We start from the raw sequence: 12,923 nt of genomic DNA, 5'->3' as shown, positions 1-12,923 counted from the left end.
CCAGCCCCTGGACATTAACCCAACCAAAGGGCACCACCTCGGTCTTGCAAGGGATTCTGACTTGTCGGGGGGACAAAGAGAAAAGGTGCTTCACAGGGGGGCCTCCTATGGAGAGAAGGCACAGCAGATCTTCTGAGAGAGGGTGGTGGGGTCTGTCTGTAAGACTAGCACAACCCAGGGTGGGGTAAGAAATGGCATGGGGTGGACAGGAAGGTGGCCAGCAGCACGGTCTTGGAAGCAAGGGGAAGGACAGCATTTCCAGCTGCCTCCCCGGGGATGGCCAGAGGGGTTTACGTAAGCTCTGGGCCTTGGTATCTTCACGCACAGATCAGGCCCAATAGTCCCCCCTTGATGCCACAAGCCGGTCTCCTCCCCCTCCAGAGGGAAGCTTGAGGAGTCCTCTGGAACTCTTATGGGAACCTGGTGTCCCTCCCAGGAAGGGCCGGGCTGGAGCTGGCCGTGGTGCTGAAACCTCCTCCCCCCCCCCACCCCCCCCACTCTTCCTCCGCAGGGTCCTGGGGAAAGACACCCCATGACCCCACCTCTGCCTTCCCACCTCCTGTCTGTCCCCTGCACCCCACTCCCAGCTGCTCTCCGAAGTTCCCAGAAGCCCATGGGACCTGCAGACTCTGTTCCACCAGCACGAGGCTACCTGCCTCCATGGCAGGTTCTTTCCTCACCAGCCAGACCGCAGGCCAGCCAGCTAAGGGCTCGCCCCTCCAAGCCCTCCAGAACAATCACCAGAGGGCTGGCTCCTGGGGGGCAAAGCACGTACCAGCGAACCAGTATTTAGAAACTCGCATTTCATGAAAGAAAGTGCATCCCTGCGACCCAGTGGACCCGTCTCTCCCACAGACACACGGAACTCCCCTCCAGCACCAGCAGCAGCATGTTGGAAACTCCCACCAAGAATCTTCATTTGTTCTTCCCCAGTTCCCTTTGCCTTGTCTTTTTAAAAATTCTGTAAATGTATGGAGGAGTGTCCTTGCCAAGCTGGTTCTTTCTCCTTTCGAGGAAGCACCTGGGTTCCCACGCATTTTCAGGTAACCATGACCCTCATTTTGTATCAGTGAGTGAGGTCTGCAGCACCAGCACCGGCGCTGGCTTCTGGCCATGGGGACAGCACCCCAAATGCCCCAGTCTCATCGTCCGTCGGACCTATAAAAACCAGAGGAGGGAACGCTGGAAGTGGGCAGCCCACCTGAGCTGCCGTGTTTTCTTATGCTGCGGACCACCACGAGCAGCCAAGCATTGCCCAAGACTCAGAATTCAATTTCCAGTGCCAGCTGCTGGATGCTGAACCTCTGTCCTGTAAACCCACCTGGACACATGGATGTCGACGCCACTGTTTACACCAAGCAAAGTCAGGAGCCTCCAGATCTGACCAGTTCCCTCCAGGGACGCGGTGGACATACCCGAACTGCTCCGTGTGTCCTTTGCGGTGCTCATGGAGCTACTGGCCAACACAGGCTGAGCTCCTCCTGCAAGCACATTCACCGGAGCCTTGATGTGACCTCCCCCAAAAGGTCCTTCCCCCCTGCTTCCCAGGCCACAGAACAGGAAGCTGAGAAACGGGGCTCAAGTGGCTCATGAAGGTGGTGCCCGCCCGACCCAGGACCTCTGCACTGCCCAGGGCTGGAGAAGCACTAGCCAGACTGGACTCCATTGTGAGGTTCAAGGCTCACCTGGACACACACTCCAAGGTCCTGGGGCAAAGCCACCTGGCTCCTTGCTGGTAAGCCTTGGGTCCTGTGGTGGAAGCGAGGCAGGACAGGAGTGAGTGGGCTCCGTTGGACAATCAGGTCAAGAGGCTCCTTGCCCGGCCTCCCCAGGGCCACCAAAGCCTGTAGTTGGGCCTGTCCCGGGCCTAACCCGGCCCTGCACTACCCGCACAGCCTGCACGACACACAGCTTCAGAAAGGGACCTGGGTTGGTCTCCAAGGGGGCAGCACGTTGCCACGCGCGTCCTCCAGGAGCCAGAAGCCATCTGTGTGACCCCGAGAAATTGTTTCGTTGCTGTCATGGGTTGGATCGTAGCCTCAGAAATACACGATCAAGTCCTCACCCCCAGCACCTGCGAATACGGTCCTATTTGGAAGCACTCTTTGAAGAGACAAAATTAAGACAAAATTAAGACGAGGCCACCCCAGATGCTGAGATGTAAGGAAAAGTGATGAGATCTGACACACGAAACACAAGAAAGAAGGCTGTGTGAAAACGAGCCACGTCTGCCAGTGGGGACGTCCAACACCGGAGCTGGGGCAGCCCCTCCGCCCGAGCCCCTGGCAGGAACCCACCCTGCAGAACCTTGATTTTGGAGTCCTGCCTCCAGAACGGAGAAAAACCAATGTTTGCAGTGGCCTGTCATAGTACTTTGTTACGGTGTCCCTGGGAGACTAAAGGACTGAAAAGCCAGAAACCACCGGCCCAGCTGGCGTGGCCTGGCCATGCATGGAGCAGCAGGCGTCCCTTTCAGGGAGGAGCCCAGCATGGACTCCGGCTCCAGGGGCCTCACAGACAATGGCCCAGCTCCTCCCAATGCCTCTCCCTTCCCCACACAGGGAAACGCCTGCACATGGCTGCACGGCTAGCCTGCCCTCGGAGGAGCTCCCTGACCTCCCCTTCCTCCAGGGCCCTCCAGGCTGTCTGACCACCTCGGAGTCCACAGTCTGTTTCTTCGTGCTCCTTCCGTGATCCCTAACCTCTGCCTCTGCTACTCACAACCAGTCTCGTTGTCTCCCACATGCATTCGTGAATAAGACACCCCCCTCACAAAAGGACAAGTTCCCTGAGGCCCCTGCAAGAAGGCCTCCCATTGCTTGCCCTGGCCCCTACCCTGCTTACACCCCCTCCTCCAGGAAGGCCTCCCTGCCCAGGTCAGACCCTGAGGGTGTGTTCTCACAAGTGCTCTCAGCCCCTCCTTCATGTCCTTGGTCACCACTGTCATTTTAGGTTTGGAACTAACGTCTGTCTTCCCTGCTCTGCTGCCCCAGCTGTGGCCCCACAAAGCAACGGCTAGTCTGCCCTGCGGCGGAGCAGGGGTCCAGGCCGACCCGCATCCCTGGCTCTCAGCTCGGGTGAGATGAAACTGCTACTCAGGTAGACCACGGCTTGGAGGTGGTGCCCCCTGCCCGGGAGAGGCCGGTGGGCTTTACCAGCGTCTGAAAGAACCTGCCCCTCAAGGTGCCCCCCCCCGCACCTCTTTGCTCCCCAGCCCTCCTCCAAGCCCACTGCCCGCAGTGCCCACAGCCCCCATCTACCCATCCAATCACAGGTCTTCCCCCAACCTTTACTGAGTCCCTTCTGTGGCCTGGGGCTGTCCTGGGAGCCAGAGCCAGGGCCACGAACCAGCCACGGCAGAGACAGTGGCCCACAAGCAGCCGTGTATAACGCTCAGGGGCCAGGCCACAGGCCCTCGGCTTACCCACCTTCCACATTCCCCCCACCTCCAGGAAGAAGCAGACAATGAAGACGTTCCAGGTGACCCAGACGGCTGCCCACACAGCTGGAAAGTCGAGACGGGGGGTGGTGGAGAAAGTGAACGCGGGTCTTCTGTGGGGGCCAACCTGCCTTTCCAGAGCACCCAGGGAGGGCTCTAGCAGGGCCGACTCTGCTCCCCGAGCCTGCAGCCAGCACACTCTGTTTGGAGGTGACTTCCCCGAGCCCGCCCCAGACAGGGCTCAGGCTGCGGCGGCTGAATCCCGGGCTCTCCGGGATGTTCCGGTGGCTTCTAGGACACGATGCCACCAGAGCCCTCTCACTGGTCATCCCGCCCCCCCGCCCATGGGGGTCTGCAGGAGCACAACAAACTCACCACCACGACATAGCGAGGCCAGCGCTGGATGGTCCCAAAGAGCCCCAGGATGACCATGACGATGCGGACAAGGTGGCCAGGACGGGTGCCCACTGATGGCCCCGGAGGGCGAACACCTGCCGCTCCAGGGCAGCAGCCTTGGGGCAGCACGGGCGCCGGAGGGCGGCAGAGCCCCGGCCTGCGTCTTCCGCCCGACCACCACCACCCGGCGCCGGCAACGGTCTTGGGTCGTCCAACAGAAATCTCCAAACGCATCTGACTGGCCCTCAAGTCTCACCTTGGGGGTGTCCCTTCTGCTTGGAAAGGCTGTCTTTGGACAAGCACCACCGCCCCACCTGGATTCCCTTATCCCCAGCGTGGGAACGCCAGGCCGCTCTAACTCACGGGGTTGCAGGCCCAGCCACAAACCCCGGGCAGGGCAGGACGCGTGAGGCCAGGGCTTGCGGCTCTGGGGCACTCTCGGCAGGAGTGGCGCCGAGGCCCTGTGGAGCTCCTGTCAGCGCCCTCCCCATCTGCGGGGCTTTCCCCTCCCTCCACTGACTGCGGCCCTTCCTGCTCTCTAGCCTGCAGGCACGGCCGGCAGAGGACCAGCAGAGGCACTCCCGGACAATGGTTTTTAAGGCCTTGCTTTCTTTCTCTTTTGTTAGTAGTCCTCATGCCCAGTGCGGGGCTCACGACCCTGAGGTGGCATGCCCCCCTCACAGGTCCCTCCCACAGGCTGGGTGAGCTGGAACCATGAGCAAGCAGCCCTGACGGGTCTCCAGGAGCCACACTGCTCCTCACTGCAGTAAGGGACAGACAGAGCCCAGCGGGGTGGGCCTTCGTGGACTTCTCAAACGCCCTGACCCGCCACAGGAGCCCCTGGTCCTGCCCCCACCCCGGCTGCCTGTAGGACTCCGACCAGCCCCCTAAACAGTGGCCAAGGGTGCATCCTGGGCATGGCCAGCTGCCGTGTATGACCCCAAAGGGGTGGCGGCAGCTGTTTCCAGGTCTCTGGCCGGGGACATTCCAAGTGTGCCCTACAGAGGCTGGGGTCCATCCTGGGAGAAAGCGGGGCGTGGGGACTGGGAGCGGCTCAAGGGCAGAGCACGTGTCTGCTCTGCGCTGCTCTCTTGCATGCCACAGCCTTCCGGCTCCACGGGCCCACGGGGGATGGGCAGCTCCAGACCAGCCCCCACCCCCAGGCCAGGAGGTGACGGCATCGTCTCCTGAGACGCAGGAGGTTCTCTCTGAGGAGAACCAGGACCAGCCAAGCCCCCACTTTCTGTCCCCACTTTGTTCTTAATGCCCAGCGGGTGTGGCCGGGGTCCAGCCGGTCACTAGACTCCCCACTGCTTGCCCTGCACAGGATGAGCGGTCTGTAACCGACACGGTCTCGAGTGGTCAGTACGCGTCTGGAAGGACGTGCAGCACCGTCACTGCGGCTAAGAAGGCTTCAGTCGGAGTCTGAGACCCCAGTGGGCAGGTGGGACCCGTGGGCGGGGCCCATCCCTTCACAGGGACGCCCTCAGAGCAAAGAGGAGGGAGCCAGGCAGCTGCTGGGAAGACCATGGGCCCCCTGTCCCCTCCCGTTTGAGGTGCCTGCTGTCCAACTTCAGCCTCCCTGACCATGCCCTGTGTCCTCCGTGCCCATGATTTTGGACCACAGGGGGCATCCCTGGGACTACGGGTGTTCCTGCTTGGTGGCCTTCCAGGAAAGGGACGGAGCTCGGAGGGCACTGGCAGGCCAGGAAGAGGGGAGGAGGGCTGACTCAGGGCCGTGGACGCGCCAGGCGGGGCGCGCAGAGACCCAGCTGCCTAATGGACAGACCTCAGTGTTGCCACCATGTGCTCAGGCCAGTCTGTCTGTCTGTCTCCTCCCAGGGCATCCATCCCCATCACAAGCCTGCGCCTGAGCGGGGGGATACTCAGCAGGGCCTCCAAGACGCGTGTCCTCCCCACAGAGAGTGGCCCCGGAAGGCCCAGGCTGCTCACCAGCTGGTGCCCGGCCTCCTGCCTGCCCCCCGCTGCCCCTTGTGGTTCTTTTCAATTCAGGACAGAGAGGACGCTCATGCTTTAGTAGCCCCCAGAGCCTGCACTGATCTTTCCAAAATGTAGGTCCCACCCCCACTCCCCCAACCCACCCTGAGGGCCCCGCCACCGTGCTGGGGGCTCTGGGACCCCTTCAGGAAGGAGCATCTGCATCCGTGTGCCCTCTGGCCACCAGAACCTGAAAATCAGCTCAGCCCGAAAGCACTTGAGTGTCACGGACACTGTGTCAGCCGGAGTCCTTACCGCAGCCTCACCAGAGGGGTCCCGGGACCCCCCTCACAACACCCCAAAAATGGGAACCAAAGGAAGCATTGGGCTCGGATCTTCCTCCTCCCAGCACCTAAAGTAGGACTGGGTCACGGCTAGCAAAGGCCAGGAAGAATTAAAGAACTAACCACGCAGGGGGCGCCTGGCGGCTCAGTTCTCCAGCAGCTCAGGTCACGGTCTCACGGTCCTGGGATGGAGCCCCTGACAGTCTCTCTCCCTCTCCCTCTGCCCCTCCCACTGCTTAGGTTCTCTCTCTCTCAAATACATAAATCTTAGAAATGCAAAAAGAATTCTCGGAGGCTCCACCGGCAGGAAGAGGCAGCAGAACTCCCTCGGAGAAGGAAGCGTGCGGCAGGGCTGCGAGTCACAGTACAGAACGGAGACTGTCGCAGCGAGTTTTCAGGGGACAAGGATGAGCAGAAACGAAGCCCCCTCCCCAGCACCCCCATTTCCTGGCTCACCACACAGCCCTTCAGGTGTTTGCAGACGGAGCTAACCCCGGGCATGGGAGAGGCCGTCTCTGCTCAGAGGTCGCCCTGCGCCAGCCCATGGCCCAGCCCCTCATCCGTCCCGTTGCCGGGAAGCAGACAGTAGCTCCCATCAGGGCCGGGATCCGGGAGCCCAGGACTTCCTCGGTTTCACAGATTTGGAGGAAAGAGACAGGCGTCTGAGGGCAGAGATCCTGCCTCTCCTTGCCTCCTGAGACCCCAGCCCTGCCCAGCAGAGATGGGGGATTGGAACCTGGAGCTCTTGGCCAGCCCCACGGGGGACAGCCCCACAAACCCGGGCCTGAGGGGTCAGGGCCTGGGTGGGCAGAGGAAGCGGGCCAGGCCCAGACGCGTGTGGTGGGGGAGGGGGAGAGTGGAGCAATCCGCAAGAGAGGCAAAGCTCTGGCGGGGAGGGGGGCCCAAGCGCAAAGGGCCTGCACTGTGATGGGGGACCCTGCCACACAAGGAGAATGAGCCGTGCACACGCGCGTGCATGCCACAGCCTTCCCGGGCACAGCCCGCCAGCCCCACCTGCTCTCGACAAGTGTGACGTGACGTCCTGAGCCCCAGCCTCCTCTCCTGACTACATGACCCTCATCCAGGGGCTGGGGTTCATGCCCCTCCCCAGCACCCCCCCGCCAGTGCCACGCACTCAGGGGAGACTCCGGGCTGCCTGCCAGCAACTCCCAGCCCCTGCAGCAGGCCACCGCTGGCCGTGCTCTCCAGGGTCCTGGCCCACGCCCGGACTGGAGGTGTGCGGCTGCGCGCGGCTCTGCTCCTGGCACAGACCCTACAGCTCAGGCGTGTGCCCAGCGTGGGCGCTGGCTCCATAGAGGCCTCCTGGTTGTTTCAAAGCCCCCTGCCGGTTCTGCCCCAACCCTCACCCCCACGCAAAGGACAGCCAAAGGACAGGATGCCATGCGTTCGAGGACTTTCTGCTTCAAACGTCATGCTCCCTGGGTCTCCGAGCTTCCAGGGGGGAGGAAGGCCCCTGCCCTGCCGAGCCAGAAGCCCACAGCCTGGCCTCAACAAAACACCATTTCCTGTCTAAGATGGGCGACCCCAGGGCTCCTGGACATCTTCTCCTCGGGTCTGCGGCCTGGGACCTCGGTTTAGCACTCCATCACCCCCACGCCATGCCTCTGGCTCCAGAACGACTGGGAGCGGCTGGGGCAAAATGGAAACTTGGCCGGGGAAGGGGTGGGGGGTGGGGGGTGGGGGGTGCCCAAGTTCTCTGGCAAAGCTCTGGATACAGGGGGGCGGATAATCCCCAACACAGAAGGGTCCCGGGTGCAGCTCTGGGCGCAGCTGCTGGTCTTTTGTCCTCCCCATCTCTCCAGGACAAAGAAAGGGCGAGGGGGCCCCATCTTCCCGCGCCAAAGGGGACAGGGCCGCGCTCACACACCCTTAACATACACTCGGGCAAGCACACCCCCACCCCCAGGCTCCCGGGCCTTAGAAATGGGCCGACACCGCTCACCCAGGGCCTGGCGCTGGCATTGGAAAGGGAGCGCGCGCTCACGCTCGCTCGGGAGCCCCGTCCGGAGGCTTCTGCTCCGCCTGGGACCTTTCCAGCCGCTCCCTGGCACCTGCCCGGGCGGCACCTGTCCCAGGCTCTCGGGTCCCCGCGGCGGCCCCCCCTTCCCTACGGGCGCCCACGCCCAGCGGGGCACGGAGGTTGGCCTCAGGGGCCAGCGGGGTCGCGCGCGGGTCGCTGGCTCCCTACCCCTCCAGGGCTGCGGCGAACTTTGGCCCCAGAAGCCCGCGGCTCCGACCGTCCCCAGCGGGGGCCCCCGCCCTCCCCGCACCCCGCGCGCTGGGACCGCGGGACCCGGGCAGTAGCGGCCACTCACCAGCTGGAAAGCGCGGAGGAAGATGAGCGCGCGGCGGCCGGAGCAGCAGCCCACCGTGTCCGCGCCGGCCGCGAGTCTGGACCTGGGCCACCCCCGCGCACCCGCTGCCGGGCGCCACTGCCCGCGGCCCCCGCCGCCCCCCATTCCCGGTCCGCCCCGCGGCCCCCGGCTCCACCCCGAGGCGGCCCCCGCCCCCGCCCCCGCCCCACAGACTCCGGACCGCCAGCCGGGTCCCACCCCGCAGCCTCCCGCCCCTCAGTCCCGGGCTCCTCGGACCCCCTGGCCCAGCTCCGCTCGGAGGAACAGCCGCGCCGCCTCTCCCTCCTTCCCTCCGGGGCCTTCGCGCGAGCTGGGGAGGGACGCGGGACCGCTTCTTAGTCGTCAGGAGGCTTGGAGCGGAGACCGGCCGCGCGGCCGCCCCAGCGCAGAACCGGAGCTCCCGGAGCCTGCCCCAGACCAGTGGGAGGAAGCAGCAGCCCTCCTCCCCTGCCTGTCGCCTCCCACCGAGCACCCCTTCATCTGCCCCCATCAACCTCCTCAATAGCTTCCCGGGCTCCAGCCAGGGTTCACAGCCCAGAGGTCCTCTCCCAGGTCTGAGGACTCAGGAGGAGGGCGGGGTGGTCTACCAAGGGCTCACAGGCCCAGAGAATGTGGGGAGATGGGGGGGGGGGCAAGTCTGTTCCAACTGTGTCTGTGCCAGGGCAGGGTCAGGTCTGGGGGTAGGGTCACTAGGGAGCCCCCAGCATCACAGGCTCGAGGCATAGGTTTTGTGCCCCTGAGGCAGGGCTGGGGGACAACCCTGCCATGCGAAGGCCTGGTGGGACTGAGCAGGGTTGGGGCGGATGGGAAAAGGGAAACCGGTGAGGGGCGTACAGAGGCTTTGCTTTTATCCTTGAGTCATAGAGAGCCCCGGAGTTCTCCATCAGTGGGAGCCATGATCAGGCTGGTCCTCGGGAAGTGAGTCCTACACGGGGAGCCAGCAGGTGGTTCCTGAGCAGAGCACGTGGGGATGAGGGTCGCACAGCAGGTGACACTTCAGCCTCAAGCCATTGCTCTTGGCTCCAGTAGTCCAGAGCCAGAGAGAGTGCAAGCCCTGCTGGTGATGGCTTCCATGGCTGAGCCGTTCAGCCGGGCAAAGGGGCACCCGTGCTCACCACACACACGCTGAGCACCCCATGGTCACCGGCCCCTTCACAGGCAGGTGATCTGAAATCAGGTTCCCATGGTGACCTCAATCCCTGACCCCACCTGTGGGATTTACAAAGCACCAAGAGTTTTCACCAATACAATATTGGCTAAAGGTCCCACTGTCCACTTAACAAAAGAGCAAGGCCAAGGTCTAGAGTCCCTAGCAAAGTAGAGAGAAAGCCACAGCAGAGCTCTAACCCGGGGTCTGCGGAGGTGTGCGGCTCTCAGACCCCAGTAAGTAGAAAGGTTGGGACAACCGGGTTTGGTCGAAGGGGGAGTGTTCTCAGAGGGTGTTTGCTGATGGGCAGGAGGGAGGGACAGGCAGAGTGGGGTACAGGGAGGTCCCTGGAGCTCAATCCGATGGCCTTTGTGGGGGGCCAGGGAGAAGAAGGGGCCTCTAGAAGCACCCCCCATGGGAAGTCCAGTTCCTGTTGGGGATGATTCAGCAGGCTGGGGGGGAGGGGCGCTTCAGTTACAGGGTCACACATGGGAACTTGGACTCACCACCCAAGGTTTTTGATCTTCTTTGCAAATCTTGACCCTTAGAACACCCGGAAAGGGACTTCCTAGGAAGATGTTCAATGAAAAAAATAGGTGGGTTGATGTTACAGGCAATGGAGCCTCTCAAAACCAGTATCCCACGCACGAGGGGCCATTGGCTCTGCTCCGGGTCCCGGGCACTCTGTGAGTCCGGCAGCATCCCTGGGCTCTTCCACTAGACACATGGCATCCCCACCGGTCACGACAATCAAAAATGTTTCCAGACATGGACAAACGTCGCCTGGGACAGCCCTCACTGCCGTGAAGTGTGGCTTCGGTTTTATCAAAAGGAAAGTGTCTTGGATGCTCCTGGGGACAGGGTGGCAGACCAGGTCACCAGCTGGCAGCGTGGGAGCCCTTGGCTCCGTGGCTTCCCAGAATATTTCTCCCAGATACATTCTCCTGTCTGCACCAGGACATGTGGGCGAGGGCTGACCCCGTCCCATCAGCAGACGGAAGACAGGACAGCCCCAGGCCCACGCAGGAGACCACGATGTATCTGGAGTTACGAGTCACCTGGAGATAGAAATGCAAGTCAAAACCACAAGGGGACTCGGCTTCACACCCACCAGCGTGGCCGGAGACCACCTTCCACGTGCTGCTGGGGATGTGAATGGTGCAGCCGCATGGGAGGCTGTCTGGCAAGCTCCTTGAGACGTTGACTGTAGGGTTACCATGGGAACCAGCAGTGCCAGCACACGCTCAGAAGAAATGGAACAGCCGGAGGAAAGCGTGTGCACCCGTTTTTGCAGCAGCGTCATTTGGAAGAGCCCAGAGAGGAAACAACCCACATGTCCTTGAAGAGGTTAACAGGTCTCTACAAGTGTGGTGTGGCCATATGATGGAGCGCAGCTCGGGTGTCCATAGGAATCGAGCCCTGATGCACGCAGCACTGTGCACGGACACCGACGGCATCACACCAAGTGAGACCATCACGACGACTGTCTGCCCTTCCGCCTGGAATCAGGCACCAGGCGAGGGTGGGACCAGGCCAGCCTCCTCCTGGCAGCACCACAGAGTGTCAGAGCTGGCAGCCGTCACCTGTTCCAGAGTCCAAGTCCTCGGTGGAGGGACTGGGGGTTGGCCCAAGCCCCTAGGACCCTGAGCTCGGATGTGTGGGGTCTGCCTGGGATTGATGGTGTGTCCCCTGCTGCGGCAGGCAGTGGGACCCCCAGGGCGCAGAGTCACCCATCCCATGGACAAGAATGCTGCGACGCAGCCCGGTCACACAGTGGGCAGTGCCGTGCAGTGTTGGGACCCAGCCACCGTGAGGCGGTGAGATTTCGCTCCTCACTCCACGTGCTGCTGGCTGAGCTCCACAGTTCCGGAAAGCTGAGTGGTGCCAAGCCTCATTCCGCACGGACGCCCAAGGTGAACACACCTGTCCCAGCCCCTGGCCTGCCTTGCCCTGCCAGATTAGGGCGGCCAGAAAGTGCACTACGGTGAGTTGTAACCAAAGCACAGAGACAGGCTGCCTGCAGACCCCGCCGGCCTCTGCAAGGGGAAAGGGGCAAGGGGTGGCCAGGAGCCCAACACCTACCCAAAGGACTCAGTCCTCAGGATGAGGCTGGCAATGTCAACACCGCCCTGTCGCTGGGGCTGCCGTCCCCTCCCGCTTCACGCTGCACCCTAGACACACGGAGGGGAGCATGACATCCTGCCTCTACCTCTCCTGGGGGCAGCTGGCCTGGTCCCCTGTGGGCCCTGAGGTGGGCTGCATGGCGGTGCGGGTACATGGACTGGTCGCTCTCCCATGTCTTGCCTCCTCAGGTTTCTGGTCCTGGGGAACCCACCTCCCCGAGGCTCCAGGGCCAGAGCTTGGGGCTCCGATGCCACAGGCTGGACAGACCATCCTCTGGGCCTCTGAGTAGCTTAGAAGTGGATGCATGACTCGAGGTGGTCCAATCTAAGGGAATGCCAGGCTTTTTGCTGGGATGCTGGTACAAAGGTGGATGTGAACCAGGGAGTTTGCAGCCTTGGAAGCTGCATCTTGGGACCCTAGGATAAAAAAGGGACTGCAGGGCAATAAACCCAGTTTATTATAAATTGGTTTATAAACTGGGTTTATAAACTAATAAACCCAGGTTAAAAAAAAAAAAAAAAAAACAGTTCTCAACAGTGTTGTTGAGCAGCTGGATCGAGCCTTGCCTGAAAGCCAGTTCACCACTGGGCATTTCATCGCATGAACCAATAATCCTGCTTTGTTGTTAAACCATTTGCTGTTGGATTTCCTGTGTCTAGCAACTAGCATCTAGAAAGATTCTTGACTGAGCTAGGCATGGAAGAGGCTCAGGCAGAGCGTGGGGTCCTTACTGTCTGGCTCCAGGAACTGGGCAAGCCGAGGTGCTGGCCCCATCTCAACACACTCTTAGCCGTGATTCCTCATCCCGTGTAGATACGTGTGCTTCCGTGCAGCTGCTCCTTGAATTGGGAATGGAAGGGTTGCTCCGGGCTTTTGGGAACAGGGGCACCTCTGCTGTGACACACAGCGTCTCAGATCTGCACAGCCATGCGCTCTGCCGTCCCCTCTGTTTCCTTGTGCCCCCAGCCCCAGCTCCTCCCGTACTCCACTCAGAACCCAGCCCCAGTGCCTCCCACGCATCATTCAGAGGCAATGCCAGGGAGTCTGTTGGGGCTGGGTCCGCCAGGCCCTTCTCCCCTTGGGACTGAGTCCTGCCACCGACAGGCCAGAAGCCAGAGCCCAGCAGCCCCAAATCCAGCTCATGGTGTTCTGTGCAGATG

This window comes from Mustela lutreola, chromosome 9 (genome assembly GCF_030435805.1).
Source record: "Mustela lutreola isolate mMusLut2 chromosome 9, mMusLut2.pri, whole genome shotgun sequence".
Classification (NCBI taxonomy): Eukaryota; Metazoa; Chordata; class Mammalia; order Carnivora; family Mustelidae; genus Mustela; species Mustela lutreola.
The sequence above is the reverse complement of the archived record's forward strand: the minus strand, read 5'-3'. Positions refer to the sequence as shown.